Raw genomic sequence first — 20,906 nt, 5'->3', positions numbered from 1 at the left:
GGTGTGCGTGGAAAACCAGGTGTGACAGCTGTCCCCACAGTCATAGAAGATGAAGAGCGCGCGGATGCACTGGAAGGGGCAGGCGGTGGTTGGTCTGCTACGCTAGGCCGCATTGCAGCACACTGAGCTTCCCACTGGGAATTATGCTTGGTATTCATGTGACAATTCATGGAAGAAGTTGTCAAACTGGTGAGCTTTTTGCCTCTACTTATAGATTTCCGAAAAATTTTACAGATCACATGATTTGGGAGATCCTTTGCAAGGTCAAAAAAGGACCAGGTTAGGCAAGGCTTATAGGACATGCCACCTGCAGAGCCACCCCGACTTGTGCTCAGAGGCAGAGTGGTGGCTGAGGAGGCAGTTGTAGATGCGCTACCAGTACTCCGACTCTTTCCAGGAAGGCGCAAGGTAACTTCGTCGTCAGTGGCTGCCTCCTCCACCGCCTCTGTTGTCCTCCTCAAGTGCCTGACTGTGGGTTGACAGTAGAGATGAGCGAACCGGTCGCGGTTCGGCTCGAGGTCGGTTCGCCGAACGGAGCTCCCGTTCGAGTTCGGTTCGGCGAACGTTCGACGAACCGAACTCGAACCAATAGGCTATAATGGGAGGCAATCACAAACACATAAAAATGCATTATAAATGTACACATACAGTTAATAAACATTGCCATAACACTTACCGGTCCCCGCGATCCCTCCTGCACTCTGTCTCCTGCCGCTATTCCATCCGATGATCGCTGAATCCTCCCGGTGACCAGCACTGCCAGCAGAGATGCAGGACCTATCGTGACGTCAAAATAGCCATGTGACCAGTCACGTGGCTATTATCTCATTGGCTACAGACTGGTCACATGACTATGACGCGTCATGTAGGACCTGCGAGTGCATCTCTCCGGTACACGGTGCACATTTGTGTATCGCCGTGTACCGGCGACATGCTCTAGCACACGGACGACTCCCCGTTCCATTAGGGACCGGCTGACACAGCCGGTCTTCAACGGAGATCACCGTTGCCATAGCAACGCAGTTAGTGGTGACGTCACCGCTAACCGCGGCTCCGGGAGCACCGTTGCTATGGTAACGCGTCTGTCAGCGTTACCGCTGTAACCGCTAGCAGCACTGATCACTCACGGAGTGAAGGCTGCACGCTGCTTCTCGTGCAGCTTTCATGGAGTGAATGCTCCACGGGAAGCAGCGTCTTCCCCCATGCAGCAGTGATGTAGCAGAGCTGCATTTGTTGACCGAGAAAGACAGAAGAGCAGGATCGTGGAGGGCTGACAGGGGGTAATAAAGATGGAGTCTCTAATGTGTCTGTGCATTTATTTCTATTAAAGTATTTTTTCTCTGTGTGGTGTCTTTTTTTTAACCCTTTATTGGAGATTCTTAATGGCCGGGTCAAATGTGCCTGACATTAAGAATCTCTGGATTAATACTGGCTAGTAAAACAAAGCCAGTACTAACTCATGATTACCCAACAAGCCACCCGGCTCCAGGGCTGTTGGAAGAGTTGGATACAGCGCCAGATGATGGCGCTTCCATGAGAGCGCCATTTTCTGGGGCGGCTGCGGACTGAAATTCGCAGCAGAGGCGCCCAGAAACCTCGGGCTAACCTGTGCTGTGGATTCCAATCCCCAGCTGCCTAGTTGTACCCGGCTGGACACAAAAATGGGGCGAAGGCCACGTCATTTGTTTTTTAATTATTTCATGAAATAAGTGAAATAATTAAAAAAAACGGGCTTCCCTATATATTTGGTTCCCAGCCGGGTACAAATAGGCAACTGGGGGTTGTAGGCAGCCCATGGCTGCCTGCTGTACCTGGCTAGCATACAAAAATATGGCAAAGCCCACGTAATTTTTTTGGTGGGCAAAAAACTTCTGCATACAGTCCTGGATGGAGTATGCTGAGCCTTGTAGTTCTGCAGCTGCTGTCTGCTCTTCTCCATACAGACAGACAGCAGCTGCAGAACTACAAGGCTCAGCATACTCCATCCAGGACTGTATGCAGAAGTTTTTTGCCCCCTGAAAAAATTATGTGGGCTTCGCCATATTTTTGTATGCTAGCCAGGTACAGCAGGCAGGTACGGCTGCCCCCAACCCCCAGTTGCCTATTTGTACCCGGCTGGAAACCAAAGATAAAGGGAAGCCCTTTTTTATTATTTCATGAATTTCATGAAATAATTAGAAAACAAATAACGTAGGCTTCGCCCCATTTTTGTCTCCAGCCAGGTACAACTAGGCCGCTGGGGATTGGAATCCGCAGCACAGGTTGGCCTGAGCTTTCTGGGCCTCACTGCTGCGAATTGCAGCCTGCAGCCGCCTCAGAAAATGGCATTTTCATAGAAGCTCCATCTTCTGGCGCTGTATCCAACTCTTCCAGCACCTGCCTGCTATACCTGGCTAGCATACAAAAATATGGCGAAGCTCACGTCATTTTTTTGTAGTTTTTTGGCAAAAAAAATAAAAAATGCTTCCCTGGATTTTCCATTGCCAGTGAAGGTAACACCAAGCAGTGGGGGTTAGCAGCCAGTAGCTGCATGGATTACCCTTAGCTAGCAATACAAAAAATGCAGCGGGAGCCCATACATATTTTTTTTAATTATTTATTTAAATAACTAAAAACTGTATTTTGATTGCTGGACATCACAGTGCTGTAAAAATAAATTTTTAAAAAAATGACGTAGCGCTCCGCGGTATTTTTGATTCTCAGCGCAGATAAAGCAGACAGCTATGGGTTGCCACCCCCATCTGCCTGCCGTTACCTTGGTTGGCAATCAAAATACAGGGAAGCCCATTAATTTTTTCTATTTAAAAAATAGTTAAAAAAAAAATGACGTTGGGTCCCCCCATTTTTGATAGCCAGCTAGCGTAAAGCAGACGGCTGTAGCCTGAAAACCACAGCTGGCAGCTTTACCGTGGTTGGGGATACAATATGGAGGTCCCCTCAGGCTCTTTTTTATAATTATTTTATAAATATTAATAATTACACAATAAAAGTAGGGTCCCCCCCAAATTGGATCACCAGCCAAGGTAAAGCGGACAGCTGTGGTCTGGTATTCTCAGAGTGGGAAGGTCCATAGTTATTGGGCCTTCACAGCCTAAAAATAGCAGGCCGCAGGCACCCCAGACGTGGTGCATCCACTAGATGCGCCAATCCTGGCGCTTCACCCCAGCTCACCCCGTGCCCTGGTGCAGTGGCAAACGGGGTGATAAATCGGGTTTATACTAGCTGTAAAGTCACCTGAGATCAAGCCCAGAAGTTTGTGATGTCATGGCGTCTATTAGATACCCAACATCATAAACTGTCAGTACTAACAAAAAAAAAAAATCAACAAAAGAAATTTATTTGAAAAAACAGTCCCCAAAACATTTCCTCTTTCACCAATTTATTGTAAGAAAAAAAATAAAGGGGTCCCACGACGACTCTGGATCGTCTAGAATATGGGGGGGAGACACTCAGGGAACGTATCCCCCATTTTCTAGGAGTGCGGATCCTTCATGTGAGGAGTGTGGGTGCAATGAATCTGCACTCACTTTCCCCGGGTCCACAGCAGCAGAGTCCATGTCGTAATGGTTGCTACCAAAGCTGCAATGCCCTGCTCATGAGGTAAGGGCATGCCTAATCAGGAGAACTACTGTAGAGGAAGCTCTGCTCACTGGTATATAGGTGCTCAGAGGTAATAATAGATAAAATTAGTGAGTAACCTCGGCACTCTAAATCTCCCAGACTAAGTCAGTAAGTCACAATGGATAGTAATGCAAAATCACTTTTTATTGGTTCGTATTAAGAAAAAAAAAAATTTCATAAGCATATATGTTTTTGTCCAAAACAAGTTACAAATGACGTTTCGGCCTGAGCCTTCGTCAGATTGGACTTATCTGCATGTAATCATGAAAAATGACAATAATCAGTATCACATAAGAGTGAGAGAACAATAACATAAACTCGAACAATGTAGAGGTACAATTGGGATGCAGCAAAAAAATTGCAACACAGCAAGAAATGAAACACATGATACAAATGTCATAATACAGTACAAGGACAATATAGTAATGACAAATATGGGGTCAGAGTAGGCTTAGACAGCTCTAGTACGAAAGAGATGTCAATCATAAAGTAACATGTGCAGTAGGTGTAGAGCTACACTATGCATGGCAGAGCTAATGGGTAGACTGACCATAGAAAAAGAACGGAGAAAAAATGGAGAAAAAGTGGAGAAAAAGTGGAGAAAAAATGGAGAAAAAGTGGAGAAAAAGTGGAGAAAAAATGGAGAAGAAGTGGAGAAAAAGTGGAGAAAAAGTGTAGAAAAAGTGTAGAAAAAGTGTAGAAAAAGTGGAGAAAAAGTGGAGAAAAAATGGAGAAAAAATGGAGAAAAAGTGGAGAAAAAGTGGAGAAAAAATGGAGAAAAAGTGGAGAAAAAGTGGAGAAAAAATGGAGAAAAAGTGGAGAAAAAGTGGAGAAAAAGTGGAGAAAAAGTGGAGAAAAAATGGAGAAAAAGTGGAGAAAAAGTGGAGAAAAAATGGAGAAAAAGTGGAGAAAAAATGGAGAAAAAGTGGAGAAGAAGTGATTGTTCATGCCAGATGGGAGATAAATAATTTTTTACCGGCGCTGTTATTTACTGTAACGTGATCATCGGTGTATGGTGTATACCTGTGATCACGTGAGCGAGGACCGGAAAAACCGTCCTGAATCATGATCTCCAGGGTCTCAGCTAGCCCTGAAACCCCGGAGATTTTCTGACACCGGGGGGCGTTATTCACTTATTTCTGCCTGCTGTTTATAAACGGCAGATCAGAATAAGGCTACATTAACACGACCGATCCATTTTTGCGGTCTGCAAAAAACAGTCCGTTTTTTTTCACGGGTGCATCCGTGTGGCATCCGTTTCCGTTCCGTAGACGGTCCTTATGTCATCTGTTTGTCATCCGTGTGCCTTCCGTTTTTTTTGTGTACTGCAAAAAAACTGAAGGAGGGAAAATACATAAATTTACCCAGGATCCATAGCTTCATCCTACATGAGGCGGTCACATGTTCACTCCAGTGCCATTTTCTACTGCTTTTCACAGCGTAGAGCACTCTGGTGATTTTCTTGTGCTTGTGCACTTCATATCAGTCTTTTCTGTCATTATAATGGCAGAAAGACACATAATGTCCCACTCTCCTGCATTTTGTAATTTTGCACCCTTTGGTGCCTTTCATGTGGCACTAAGGGGTGCTTAGCTTTGTATTTAGCCAAAAAAATGAAAAAAAAAATGACGTAGGGTTCCCCCTAGTTTTGTAGCCAGCTAGGGTAAAGCAGACGGCTGCAGCCTGCAGACCACAGCTGGCAACCTCACCTTGGCTGGTAATCCAAAACTGAGGGCACCCCACGCTGTTATTTTAAATTAAATAAATAATTAAAAAAAAAAAACACGTAGGGGTCCCCCCAAAATTGGATCACCAGCCAAGGTAAAGCAGACTGCTGGGGTCTGATATTCTCAGACTAGGGAGGTCCATGATTATTGGACTCTCCCCAGCCTAAAAATAGCAGGCCGCAGCCGCCCCAGAAGTGGCGCATCCATTAGATGCGCCAATCCTGGTGCTTCGCCCCAGCTCATCCCGCGCCCTGGTGCGGTGGCAAACTGGGTAATATATGGGGTTAATACCAGATGTGTAATGTCACCTGGCATCAAGCCCTAGGGTTGGTGAGGTCAGGCGTCTACCAGATACCCGACATCACCAACCCAGTCAGTAATAAAAAAACAATAGACGACAAACACATTTTTATTTGAAAAAACACTCCCCAAAACATTCCCTCTTTAACCAATTTATTAGAAAGAAAAACAAATCCAGGTCTGGTGTAATCCAAGGGGTTGCCATGACGATCCACACTGTCCCAGTCAATGAAGAGCAGGATGTTCCCCATTTGCTGGGAGAGCAATGCAGTGACCTGAGCTAACATCAATAGGTCAGCCCAGGTCACTGCAGGGCATGACAAGTGCTGCTGTCAGCGAGGTACATTACCTGCGCTGATCTCCAGCACACTGACAGCACCTGTCACTGAGTTCAATGACCGCCGCCTTCACAGCCAAGTATCGCGAGAGGCCCGTGACGTCACCGCTAGTCAGTCTCGGGTCGGAAGCGAGAGAAGGTGATGTGACAAGCGGCGGCCATGGAGGACAGTGACAGCGCTGAGGTCGGGATGGCGGGACTTCATCACCGCAGGTAAGCCGAGCGGGGCCATGTGTGCAGAGTGTGTGTGTGTGTGTATGTGTGTGTGTGTGTGTGTGTGTGTGTACGTGTGTACATGCCGCGGGCAGGAGGGGGCGGAGCGAGCTGAGCAGGGAAGTGTGGGCTTCCTGCACGTAACTAGGATAAACATCGGGTTTCTAACCAAAGCGCTTTGCTTGGATACCCGATGTTTATCTTGGTTACCAACTTGTGGCAGGCTGCCAGCGATGGCTCCTGCACACTGTAGCTGGAAAAAGCCCTGCTTTTTGCTGCTAGAACCGTTCTCGAACGTATCTAGAACTATCGAGCTTTAGCAAAAAGCTCGAGCTCTAGTTTGATCTAGAACAGCCCCCAAAATCACTCGAGCCGCGAACTGGAGAACCTCGAACCGCGAACCGCGCTCAACTCTAGTTGACAGAAAGTGGGATCTAGAATTTCATCATCAAGCATTGTGTTTGCACTTCCCTTGCCCTCAGACCTAGCCTCTTTCTGCCCTGACCGAATATTTAAGTTGTCATCCCAATCTGGTATTTGCGTCTCATCGTCATTAGTATGTTCATCATTGTCTACACCAACAGATGTTACAGTTTGTGAATGAGGGTCTACATTATGCTCATAAACTTGGTCATCAGGGCCTGAATCTGAGTCACAAAGCTTCTGGGCATCACTGCAGACCATTTCCTGGTCTGTACTCACTGTAGCTTGGGAGAAGACCTCTGATTACCAGGCTATAGTGTGACTGAACAGCTCTGCAGACTCAGTCATTTCTGTCACACCGTACTGTGCAGGGTGGGTGGAGACTTGATAGCTGGGAGAAAGCAAGTGTGATTGGGATGACAACTCAGAGGACTGGTTTTTATTTATGTGGTAGTTAAGGTGGAGGAGAGGGCACTTGTTGGAGCACTTGAGATCCATTCAAGCATGTTCTTTTTTTGTGCATCATCTACCTTTCTTACAGTTGTTCGGGTCCGTAAAAAAGGGAGCACATCGGATTGTGCACGGAAAGTAGTAGACATCTTACTTTTGCTGGAAGATGGCTTATCTTCAGCAGATGTTAATGTAGCTTTGCCAACTTCCCCACGGACACAAACTTTTTTTTCCTTTTCCTACACGCCTGTTCCCCTTTCCACCAGCATCTGTCCTTTTGCCACTCATTTTGTTAGCGACAAGATTAGCCACTTAAAATGTTGTAGCAAAAATTGAGAGGTGGTGTAGTTTGCAGAGGTGGTCTAGCTTTATTGACAGCTGAAGAACCAACACTGACTATCCCTGACAATGCAACTATGGCCCTAAAACTGGCAGCACTGTTTGCTATAAGAATAGCGTAGCAAAATGTGCATGAGGGTAGAATGCAGAGGTGCTGGGACTTGCTTGGCACAAGTGGGACATAAAATTAGTATAGCAGACACTTTTTGGATGCCACTTATGTTCAGCACTGTTTGCTATAAAAATAGCGCAGCAAAATGTGCATGAGGGTAGAATGCAGAGGTGCTGGGATTTGCTTGGCACCAGTGGGACAACAATGGAGTATAGCAGCCACTTTTTGGATGGCACTAAGTTTCAGCACTGTTTGCTATAGAAATAGTGTAGCAAAATGTGCATGAGGGTTGAATGCAGAGGCGCTGGAAATTGCTTGGCACCAGTGGGGCAACAATGGAGTATAGCAGCCACTTTTTGGATGCCACTAAGTTTCAGCACTGTTTGCTATAAAAAATAGCGTGGCAAAAGTGGGCAGGTGAGTAAAGTAACCGGGTTCTCTGGGTCAGTGGACATGAAAGGAAGCCTCACTTTCTATCTCTCCTAATGGTGAAATTCTACAAGGAATTCCCTGATCTTAGGTACACAGACGCTGTTATCTGAAGCTGTATACAGCGTTTCCACGGATCTGACTGTCACCTATGGCTCTGAGCCCGAGGAAATGAGCCCTGAAAAGGGCTGAAATAAACTTCTGTCCATAATCTGTAGAGCGCTGTGTGTATAGCGTACACAGCCGGAGCGGCAACAGGAGCTGCGTGAGTGGTGACTGTCCCTTTCACGCAGAAAGCAGGTAATGACGCCGTGAGGGAAAATGGCCGTATTTATAATGCAAGGACATGTAACATGGACAGCCTATGACACATGCCCTTGCTTGTCTGGCAAAAAAGACCACTTAGCTGTGTGTGTGTCTGGGATTGTCTGACATGCTGGCCCGCCCCACTGCACGCGCGCTTAGGGAAAAAAAAAATGGTGCTCGCTAATATCCCAGCAGCACTGATCTAAACGCGCCGCCCCCGCACACTGTACGCTGAAATTAGATAATACTGTGAATCACAGAATGACTCAAACTATTACAGTGAAAAGCCAGCTAGTAACTAGCTAGGCTTTTTGCTGATCGAACCGTTCTCAAACGTAACTTGAGCTATCGAGCTTTTAGCAAAAAGCTTGCGTTCGAGTTCGATCTCGAGCACCCCTAAAATCACTCGAACATGAAATTGGTGAACCTCGAACATCGCTCAACTCTACTTAAAACATCAGGTCTGGTATGTAAAATATTCTGTATGTGTTACTGCTGCTGTTTTAGCTACTTGTTGTAGCCCTAATGCTGACAAATAGTGGGATGACATTACTGATTCAACAAATTACATAGTTACATAGGTTGAAAAAAGACCTAGGTTCAACCTTTCTCCACCAATTATATATTTTGTCATTACATCATTTATAACCAAAAATATGTGTACTGAGAAAATCATCCAGCCCTATTTTAAAAGTTGACATAGTGTCAGCCATTAATACCTCTTGTGGTAGAGTATTCCACAATCTGACAATTTTAACTGTAACCCTTTCTTATTTAGCTACTGGAATCACTTTTCTTGCACTCGCAGTGAGTGCCCCCTGGTCCTTAGTATTGTCTTTGGAAGGAATATGTCCTGTGCCAGTCCTTTGTATTGATCACAAATGCATTTACATATATAAATGCGATCTCCTCTGAGACGTCTTTTTTTCTAAGCTAAACAAATCCCATTTTTTCAACCTCTCATCGTAATGAGGGCCTTCCATTCTCCTTTCAATAATCACCCACACCTATCGCCAGTTCACATTATACATATATAGCCTGGGTCTCCGTTTCACATACACGGTAAGTTTTTTAACTGCAAGAGAGGACACCCATTAGCTAGGGACCCCAATGTAAGAGAATACCATGATGAGGTGTTGGGGCTCTGTTGTATTGATCAATTCAATAGCTAAATATCTCTTTATTCTTAATTTAATGGCAGTTATGCAGATTCCATTGTCATATTTTCATTCTCACATATAGCTATTGTATTTTTCATGCCAGTATTCACATAGCAGTTTCTGCTTTACAATTATTCCCCTTGCACTGTCACTGGTGTACAGCCCTCCTCTAAATATAGTGAATATCAAATTAACTCTTGTCCAGTTTGGCTTCTGCATAGTATGGTCACTCATCACTTTACACTGTTCATACAAATGTGCCTACATATACAGCAAATCAGACCACAGAGCCTTTAATCAGAGTAACCACTCAAAGCCTGTTTTCAGAGTACCCCCAAACAGCCTATTTTCAGAGTACGCCCACAGATTCTGATGCACAGCACACCCACAGAGACTGTTTTCAGAGTCCCCAAAAGTTTGTTTGCAGAGTGCCCCACAGAGCCTGTTTACTGAGTATGTAGACAAAAGTGTAGCCTAACACTTTCCCTCACTCGAACCGCATCCTGCCTCTACGCTAGTCAGAGCTCAATGGAGGAGCCACCAGTGATTTGGTAGTTGAACAGGCCGGGTCACATGGTCCGGTGGCCAATCACAGCCATGCCAATACTTGGAATGGTTGTGAGGGCTGAGGAAGTGCCCACAGCCGAAAAGTTTGTTGAATGGTAGCGCTGCAGCATTTCAACAAAATTTATTCAGCATTCGAACTGCGGAATCAATCATGAATTTCCGTAGTGAGCACTACTTTGAGCAGTACTATACTGTTGAGATTCGCTTATCTTTATATGTATTAGTTTTTCTTTGTGGCTTATTAGTGCCTCACTTTGTTCTACAGGAAATTTTGCTTAAGGCTACTTTACACGCTGCGATATTGGTCCCGATATCGCTAGCGTGGGTACCCGCCCCCATCTGTTGTGCGACACGGGCAAATCGCTGCCCGTGCCGCACAACATCGCGCAGACCCGTCACACATGCTTACCTGCCCGGCGACGTCGTTGTGACCGGCGAACCACCTCCTTTCTAAGGGGGCGGTCCATGCAGCGTCACAGTGACGTCACTGAGCAGCCGCCCAATAGAAGCGAAGGGGCGGAGATGAGTGGCCGGAACATCCCGCCCACCTCCTTCCTTCCTCATAGCGGCCGGGAGGCAGGTAAGGAGAGGTTCCTCGTTCCTGCGGCATCACACATAGCGATGTGTGCTGCCGCAGGAGCGACAAACTACATCGTTACTGCTGCAGTAACGATAATCGAGAATGGACCCCCATGTCACCGATGAGCGATTTTTCACGTTTTTGCAACGATGCAAAATCGCTCATCGGTGTCACACGCAGCAACATCGCTAATGCGGCCGGATGTGCGTCACAAATTCCGTGACCCCAACGACTCCGCATTAGCAATGTCGCAGCGTGTAAAGCCCCCTTTACTCTTCTTTACTATGTTGCTTTAGTTCACCGAAATTGAAGGTAGTTCGTGTATGCATAGCTGTCTTAAGCGGGCTTTACATGCTACGATATTTCTAGCAATTGCTAGCGATATCGTACGCAAAAGCACCCGCCCCCGTCGTGCATGCGATATCGTGTGTAGAGATGAGCGAACCGGTCCCGGTTCGGCTCGAGGTCGGCTTGCCGAACGGAGGTCCCGTTCGAGTTCGGTTCGTCGAACGTTCGACGAACCGAACTCGAACCAATAGGCTATAATGGGAGGCAATCACAAACACATAAAAATGCATTATAAATGTACACAAACAGTTAATAAACATTGCCATAACACTTACCGGTCCTCGCGATCCCTTCTGCACTCTGTCTCCTGCCGCTATTCCATCCGATGATCGCTGAATCCTCCCGGTGACGGCACTGCCAGCAGAGATGCAGGACCTATCGTGACGTCAAAATAGCCATGTGACCAGTCACGTGGCTATTATCTCATTGGCTACAGACTGGTCACATGACTATGACGCGTCATGTAGGACCTGCGAGTGCATCTCTCCGGTACACGGTGCACATATGTGTATCGCCGTGTACTGGCGACATGCTCTAGCACATGGTCAACTCCCCGTTCCGTTAGGGACCGGCTGACACACCCGGTCATTAACGGAGATCACCGTTGCCATAGCAACGCAGTTAGCGGTGACGTCACCGCTAACCGCGGCTCCGAGAGCACCGTTGCTATGGTAACGCGTCTGTCAGCGTTACCGCTGTTACCGCTGACAGCCAGCACTGATCACTCACGGAGTGAAGGCTGCACGCTGCTTCCCGATTGTAGTGAGGATTGTAGTGAGGATGAGGTTCCCCAGCCCCAAGTGATGAGCTGGTGAACCTCATCCTCCTCACTACAATCGTCACTACTACTACACTAGTGAGGATTGTAGTGAGGATGAGATGCCTCAGCCCATGATGGGCTGGGGAACCTCATCCTCACTACAATCGTCACTACTACTACACTAGTGAGGATTGTAGTGAGGATGAGATGCCTCAGCCCATGATGGGCTGGGGAACCTCATCCTCACTACAATCGTCACTACTACTACTACACTAGTGAGGATTGTAGTGAGGATGAGATGCCTCAGCCCATGATGGGCTGGGGAACCTCATCCTCACTACAATCGTCACTACTACTACACTAGAAAGAAAGAAGACAGAAGAGCAGGATCGTGGAGGGCTGACAGGGGGTAATAAAGATGGAGTCTCTAATGTGTCTGTGTATTTATTTCTATTAAAGTATTTTTTCTCTGTGTGGTGTTTTTTTTAACCCTTTATTGGAGATTCTTAATGGCCGGGTCAAACGTGCCTGACATTAAGAATCTCTGGCTTAATACTGGCTAGCAAAACAAAGCCAGTATTAACTCATGATTACCCAACAAGCCACCCGGCTCCAGGGCTGTTGGAAGAGTTGAATACAGCGCCAGATGATGGTGCTTCTATGAGAGCGCCATTTTCTGGGACGGCTGCGGACTGAAATCCGCAGCAGAGGCGCCCAGAAACCTCGGGCTAACCTGTGCTGCGGATTCCAATCCCCAGCTGCTTAGTTGTACCCGGCTGGACACAAAAATGGGACAAAGCCCACGTCATTTGTTTTTTAATTATTTCATGAAATAAGTGAAATAATTAAAAAAAAATGGGCTTCCCTATATTTTTGGTTCCCAGCCGGGTACAAATAGGCAACTGGGGGTTGGAGGCAGCCCCTGGCTGCCTGCTGTACCTGGCTAGCATACAAAAATATGACAAAGCCCACGTCATTTTTTTGGTGGGCAAAAAAATTCTGCATACAGTCCTGGATGGAGTATGCTGAGCCTTGTAGTTCTGCAGCTGCTGTCTGCTCTTCTCCATACAGACAGACAGCAGCTGCAGAACTACAAGGCTCAGCATACTCCATCCAGGACTGTATGCAGAAGTTTTTTGCCCCCTGAAAAAATTATGTGGGCTTCGCCATATTTTTGTATGCTAGGCAGGTACGGCTGCCCCCAACCCCCAGTTGCCTATTTGTACCCGGCTGGGAACCAAAAATAAAGGGAAGCCCTTTTTTTATTATTTCATGAATTTCATGAAATAATTAGAAAACAAATGACGTAGGCTTCGCCCCATTTTTGTGTCCAGCCAGGTACAACTAGGCAGCTGGGGATTGGAATCCGTAGCACAGGTTGGCCTGAGCTTTCTGGGCCCCACTGCTACAAATTGCAGTCTGCAGCCGCCTCAGAAAATGGCATTTTCATAGAAGCGCCATCTTCTGGCGCTGTATCCAACTCTTCCAGCACCTGCCTGCTATACCTGGCTAGCATACAAAAATATGGCGAAGCTCACGTCCTTTTTTTGTAGTTTTTTGGCAAAAAAAATAAAAAATGCTTCCCTGGATTTTCCATTGCCAGTGAAGGTAACACCAAGGAGTGGGGGTTAGCAGCCAGTAGCTGCTTGGATTCCCCTTAGCTAGCAATACAAAAAATGCAGCGGGAGCCCATATATATTTTTTTTAATTATTTATTTAAATAACTAAAAATAAAATGGGCTTCCCTGTATTTTGATTGCTGGACATCACAGTGCTGTAAAAATAAATCTTTAAAAAAATGACGTAGCGCTCCGCGGTATTTTTGATTCTCAGCGCAGATAAAGCAGACAGCTATGGGTTGCCACCCCCATCTGCCTGCCGTTACCTTGGTTGGCAATCAAAATACAGGGAAGCCCATTAATTTTTTCTATTTAAAAAATAGTTAAAAAAAAAATGACGTTAGGTCCCCCCATTTTTGATAGCCAGCTAGGGTAAAGCAGACGGCTGTAGCCTGAAAACCACAGCTGGCAGCTTTACCGTGGTTGGGGATCAAATGTGGAGGTCCCCTCGGGCTCTTTTTTATAATTATTTTATAAATATTAATAATTACACAATAAAAGTATGGCCCCCCCAAATTGGATCACCAGCCAAGGTAAAGCGGACAGCTGTGGTCTCGTATTCTCAGGGTGGGAAGGTCCATAGTTATTGGGCCTTCACAGCCTAAAAATAGGAGGCCGCAGGCACCCCAGACGTGGCGCATCCACTAGATGCGCCAATCCTGGCACTTCACCCCAGCTCATCCCTTGCCCTGGTGCAGTGGCAAACGGGGTAATAAATCGGGTTGATACTAGCTGTAAAGTAACCTGAGATCAAGCCCAGCAGTTTGTGATGTCATGGCATCTATTAGATACTCAACATCATAAACTGTCAGTACTAACAAAAAAAAAAATTGACAAAAGAAATTTATTTGAAAAAACAGTCCTCAAAACATTTCCTCTTTCACCAATTTATTGTAGGAAAAAAAATAAAGGGGTCCCACGACGACTCTGGACCGTCTAGAATATGGAGGGAGACACTCAGGGAACGTATCCCCCATTTTATAGGAGTGCGGACCCTTCATGTGAGGAGTGTGGGTGCAATGAATCTGCACTCACTCTTCTCGGGTCCACAGCAGCAGAGTCCATGTCGTAATGGTTGCTACCAAAGCTGCAATGCCCTGCTCATGAGGTAAGGGCATGCCTAATCAGGAGAACTACTGTAGAGGAAGCTCTGCTCACTGGTATATAGGTGCTCAGAGGTAATAATAGATAAAATTAGTGAGTAACCTCGGCACTCCAAATCTCCCAGACTAAGTCAGTAAGTCACAACGGATAGTAATGCAAAATCACTCTTTATTGGTCCTTATTAAGAAAAAAAAATTTTTCATAAGCATATATGTTTTTGTCCAAAACAAGTTACAAATGACGTTTCGGCCTGAGCCTTCGTCAGACTGGACTTATCTGCATGTAATTATGAAAAATGACAATAATCAGTATCACATAAGAGTGAGAGAACAATAACATAAACTCGAACAATGTAGAGGTACAATTGGGATGCAGCAAAAGAATTGCAACACAGCAAGAAATGAAACACATGATACAAATGTCATAATACAGTACAAGGACAATATAGTAATGACAAATATGGGGTCAGAGTAGACTTAGACAGCTCTGGTACGAAAGAGATGTCAATCATAAAGTAACATGTGCAGTAGGTGTAGAGCTACAGTATGCATGGCATAGCTAATGGGTAGACCGACCATAAAAAAAGAATGGAGAAAAAGTGGAGAAAAAGTGGAGAAAAAATGGAGAAAAAAAGGGAGAAAAAGTGGAGAAAAAGTGGAGAATAAGTGGAGAAAAAGTGGAGAAAAAGTGGAGAAAAAGTGGAGAAAAAGTGGAGAAAAAGTGGAGAAAAAGTGGAGAAAAAGTGGAGAATAAGTGGAGAAAAAGTGGAGAAAAAAATGGAGAAAAAGTGGAGAAAAAGTGGAGAAAAAGTGGAAAAAAAGTGGAGAAAAAAATGGAGAAAAAGTGGAGAAAAAGTGGAGAAAAAGTGGAGAATAAGTGGAGAAAAAGTGGAGAAAAAGTGGAGAAAAAGTGGAGAAAAAGTGGAGAAAAAAGTGGAGAAAAACTGGAGAAAAAGTGGAGAAAAAGTGGAGAAAAAGTGGAGAAAAAAATGGAGAAAAAAATGTAGAAAAAGTGGAGAAAAAATGTAGAAAAAGTGGAGAAAAAGTGGAGAAAAAAATGGAGAAAAAGTGGAGAAAAAGTGGAGAAAAAGTGGAGAATAAGTGGAGAAAAAGTGGAGAAAAAGTGGAGAAAAAGTGGAGAAAAAAGTGGAGAAAAAATGGAGAAAAAGTGGAGAAAAAGTGGAGAAAAAGTGGAGAAAAAGTGGAGAAAAAATGTAGAAAAAGTGGAGAAAAAATGGAGAAAAAGTGGAGCACCCTTTGGTGCCTTTCATGTGGCACTAAGGGGTGCTTAGCTTTGTATTTAGCCAAAAAAATGAAAAAAAAAAATGACGTAGGGTTCCCCCTAGTTTTGTAGCCAGCTAGGGGCCAGGTCGTTGCTGGATGTCACACACAGCGACAGCGACGGGACGTCGCTGCAACGTCACAGAAAATGGTGACGTAGCAGCGACGTCGTTGTCGTCGTCGTTATGTGTGACACCAGCTTAAGATAAACATCGGGTTACTAACCAAAGCGCTTTGCTTGGATACCCGATGTTTATCTTGGTTACCAGCTTCTGGCAGGCTGCCAGCGATGGCTCCTGCACACTGTAGCTGTAAAAAGCCCTGCTTTTTGCTGCTAGAACCGTTCTCGAACGTATCTAGAACTATCGAGCTTTTGCAAAAAGCTCGAGTTCTAGTTCGATCTCGAACAGCCCCCAAAATCACTCGAGCCTAGAACTGGAGAACCTCGAACCGCGCTCAACTCTAATCGTGTGATCACTGCCGCAGTGAACATTATCGCTACGGCAGCGTCACACGCACTTACCTGGTCGTCGTCGTCACTGTGACTGGCGAACAATCCCTCCCTCAAGGGGGAGGTGCGTTCGGCGTCACGGCAATGTCACCGCGACGTCACTAAGCGGCCGGCCAATCAAAGCAGAGGGGTGGAGATGAGCGGGACGAACATCCCGCCCACCTTCTTCCTTCCTCATTGCGGGTGGGACGCAGGTAAGGTGAGGTTCTTTTCTCTCCTGCGATGTCACACACAGCGATGTGGGCAGCCGCAGGAACGAGGAACAACATCTTTAAACAACCATTAACAATTTTTGGTTTTAGGACGACCTCTCCATGGTGAACGATTTTCACCACTTTCAAGGACGTTTAAGGTCGCTGGTAAGTGTTACACGCTGCGATACCGTTAATGACGCCGGATGTGCGTCACTAACAACGTGACCCCGACGATAAAACATTAACGATATCGTAGCGTGTAAAGCCCCCTTTACTGTTTCAAGACAGCATTTCATTTTCAATTGGCCTGAGGTCTGAACTTGGGGTGATTGCAATTTCTGCATCTCTTGGCAGGAAAAACACAGCAGCAGTTTTAATGGCTTTATGCATGCGTTTTGCACCTGCATTTTCGACACCAATGAATGCTATAGAGAAAGATAATAGAGAGAGATATTATAGATAGATACAGACAGGCATATAGACAAATGATTGCTTATCCCCCCAACATACAATAAAATTGTACCCTGCTGACATTATTGGAGAGCTTTTTATGATTAAATAAATAAAAAAAAGAAAAAAAACGTGTGGGGTCCCCCTAATTTTGATGTTCAGGAAAAATAAGGCAGACTTCTGTAGGCTCATATCAGGCTGGAAAAGGTTGTAGGGCCCTTGCCAGCTTAAAAATATCAACCAGCAGCCACCCCAGAAGTGGCATATCACATTAGATACACCAATTCTGGTGCTTTGCCTCCACTCATCCTGATTTGCCAGGTGCGGTGTAAATTATGGTAATCGTTTTTGAAGTTTATGTCAGCTGTGTAGTGTCAGCTGGCATCAAGCCCTGATGTGAGTAATGGAGAGGCGTCTATCAAACACCCCCATTACTAACCCAGTAAGTGAAAAGAAATATGCACACACAAAAATTCTTTATTTGTAAAAACACTCCCCCACACTTTCCCTGGTCCACTATTTTATAAAAAAATAACTCATGCAGCGCTGCCATAGTTTAGGGATTCTGGCATAGTTTATGGAATCAGATATAGTCCACAAATTGAAACCTGAAAGACGTATAAACAGAGGAAAAAAGCCAACAGGTTGTCCCTCAGTCACCATCACGGCCAGCCTGCACCATGCTGAATGGCTTCCCTGAGGTCCTCCACATTGGTGTTCTCTGCCTCTTTCTCCTGGGACCTGAGCATGCTGCACAGCCCCTCCAGGAGTGCTACTAAAGGCCCCGTCACACTAAGCAACATCGCTAGCAACATCGCTGGTAACGAACAACTTTTGTGACGTTGCTAGCGATGTTGCTGTGTGTGACATCCAGCAACAACCTGGCCCCTGCTGTGAGGTCGTTGGTTGTTGCTGAATGTCCTGGGCCATTTTTTAGTTGTTGCTGTCCTGCTGTGAAGCACAGATCGCTGTGTGTGACAGCGAGACAGCAACAACTAAATGTGCAGGCAGCAGGGAGCCAGCTTCTGCTGAGGCTGGTAACTAATGTAAACATCGGGTAACCAAGAAGCCCTGTCCTTGGTTACCCGATATTTACCTTTGATACCAGCCTCCTCCGCTCTCACTGCCTGTGCTGCCGGCTCCTGCTCTGTGCACATGTAGCTGCAGCACACATCAGGTAATTAACCCGATGTGTGCTGTAACTAGGAGAGCAAGGAGCCAGCACTAAGCAGTGTGCGCTGCTCCCTGCTCTGTGCACATTTAGCTGCAGAACACATCAGGCAATTAACCCGATGTGTGCTGTAACTAGGAGAGCAAGGAGCCAGCGCTCAGTGTGCGCTGCTCCCTGCTCTGTGCACATTTAGCTGCAGCACACATCGGGTTAATTAACCTGATGTATGCTGTAACTAGGAGACTGGGGGCTGGTCACTGGTTGCTGGTGAGCTCACCAGCAACTCGTGTAGCCACGCTCCAGCGATCCCTGCCAGGTCAGGTTGCTGGTGGGATCGCTGGAGCGTCGCAGTGTGACAGCTCACCAGCAACCTCCTAGCAACTTACCAGCGATCCCTATCGTTGTTGGGATCGCTGGTAAGTTGCTTAGTGTGACTGGACCTTAAGGCATGTGCACGCACCGCTGCTCTTCTCTTAAAGATCCAGCACATCATTTCCTGGAAGTGCCTCTCAGCCTATCGTTTGTTCCCTATCCTGCTAATTGTCATGTCCCCCTGTCAGCTGTGCTTTCCATTACAGTGTACTGTACTGTCTCCTGGCCCCATAGATACCCCAGTGTCCATCCTTCCTGGCCTTGTCACCTGCCTCAGATACTTCGGTGGTCCCAGCTTTGCTAGCGAATATGGCCGTCCACCCCGGCTGTGCCACCTGCCTTAGCTACTCTGTTTATTAATGATTTTGCCCAACGATGTCACTAACCTCAGACTTCCCAGTGGTTCTTGCTGCATGAGAAACTCTGCCTGTTTGTCTTTTTGTCCATCCCTGCCCTGGAGGTCAGCTGCTACTGTCCCGGTCAGTGCCCTGAGAGTAGCACCTGGTATCTGCCTCATGGTGGGTGCTTATTCAAGCCCCCTCCCATTAAAGGGTAAGCCGTGATTCCCTTTGTGGTCCAGTGGTTCCACTTCTGCTCCCCGCTATACCATCCTCAGCAGTGAGCATTACTGCCAGGTCTGATGTAGTCCAGCGGTTCCCAAGCTGTTCCTCGATTACCTACATCAAAGGATATGGAGCAACATAACAAGGCTCCATAGGCTTTGAGAAGCAGCCACTTTCAACTTATGCTGTGCATCACGAACCCTGGACCTCTGATGACCAGTGACGTTCCTGACATTACCACTCATTACCATCCAAAATCACCACTCATTAGTGTCATAAAATTATAGAATCGTAGATTTGGAAGGGACCTCAAGGCCTGTTAGATGCAACCTCCTGCTAGTGCAAGTTTTCCTAAATTATTCCATCTATATTGTTTATCCAGCTTCCGTTTGAAGATTTCCATTGATGGGGAGCTCACTAACTCCCATGATATCCTGTTCCTCTCTATGACTGCCCTAACTATCAGAAAGTTTTTCCTAATGTCTAATCTTTAATCTCTTTCCTTTTAGTTTAATCCCATTACTTATTGTACTTCCGTGTGCTAATGAGAATAGGATAGTTCTATCTGCACAGTGACTACCTTTCAGATATTTGTAGATTGCTATTAAGTCTCTTCTTAGCCTTCTCTTTTGCAAACTAAACATTCCTAGTTCTTTTAGCTGGTCTTCATTGGACATAAATTGCCGATCTTCTACCATCTTAGTTGCTCTTCTCTAGACTTGCTCCAATATATCAATGTTTTTTTCTTGAGTTAGGGGGCCCAGAACTGTACACAGTATTCCAAGTGGGGTATGACTAGGGCAGAGTATAGAGAAATAATTACTTCTCTTGATATAGATTCAATGCTTGTCTTGAAACAGCCAAGAATTTTGTTGGCCTGTTTAGCCACACTGTTGGCTCATGATTAATCTGGGATCTACTATTATGCCCAAGTCCTTTCCCCCTGTGCTATTACTTAGTTCTATTCCTCCCATTCTATATATGCTTTTTACTTTTATTTTACCCAGATGTAGACCTTGCATTTGTCCCTGTTAAACACCATTCAGTTTGACTCAGCCCATTGTTTGAGTGTGTCTACATCCTTTTGAATATGTTCTCTTTCCTCTCTAGTGTTGGCTATGCCTACTAGCTTATTATTATCTGCACATTTTATGACTTCCCCTATAATTCCATTGTCCAGTTCATTTATTAAGATATTAAACTGTACTAGTCCCAGGATAGAGCCTTGCAGCACCCCGCTTTTGATTTTTGTCTAGTTTGATGTGTAGCCATTTAGTATTACTCATTGTGTCTTATCATTAATCCAGTTTTGAATCCATGTAACTGATTTTTTTTCAATTCCGTACTTGATCATTTTTTTCAATTTCGGATGTTATCCGATACTTTTTTGAATGCCTTACTGAAGTCAATGTGTACTATATCCTCGGCATTCCCCTTGACCAACTATTCAGTGACTTTGTTATGGAAGGAAGTCAGGTTGGTCTAATAATATTTTTTGGTCATAAAGCTGTGCTGGCTATGGTTAATTGATGCCTTCTCATCCAGTTACCTAAGTAAATGTTCTTTGACAATTTGCTTGAAGTTTTTCTTGCTATGGAGGTCAGTCTTACTGGCCTGTAATTTCCTGAATCCTCCTTTTTCCCCTTTTTGTAGATAGGAACCACATTTGCCCTTTTCCAATCTAGAGGGACCACTCTGTTTCCAATGACGTATTGAATATTATGTCAAGTGGTACTATTATTTCCTCAGCTATCTCTTTCAGGACTCTACGGTATAAAACATCTGGACCGGGGGTCTTGGTTTTGTTTAACTTGGCTAAGTGTTCTAATATCAATCCTTTGTTTCTTTTCAACTTGGACTCCTCCTGACCATCACTTTTATCATTGTTCAGTCAGGATTGAAGCTCTTTTTTTTTTTTTTTTGCAGATTATCTGAGCATTCCCATTGCATAATATGACCTAGGAGTGCAT

Source organism: Anomaloglossus baeobatrachus, chromosome 1 (assembly GCF_048569485.1).
Source record: "Anomaloglossus baeobatrachus isolate aAnoBae1 chromosome 1, aAnoBae1.hap1, whole genome shotgun sequence".
Classification (NCBI taxonomy): domain Eukaryota; kingdom Metazoa; phylum Chordata; class Amphibia; order Anura; family Aromobatidae; genus Anomaloglossus; species Anomaloglossus baeobatrachus.
Note: the sequence above shows the minus strand (reverse complement) of the source record.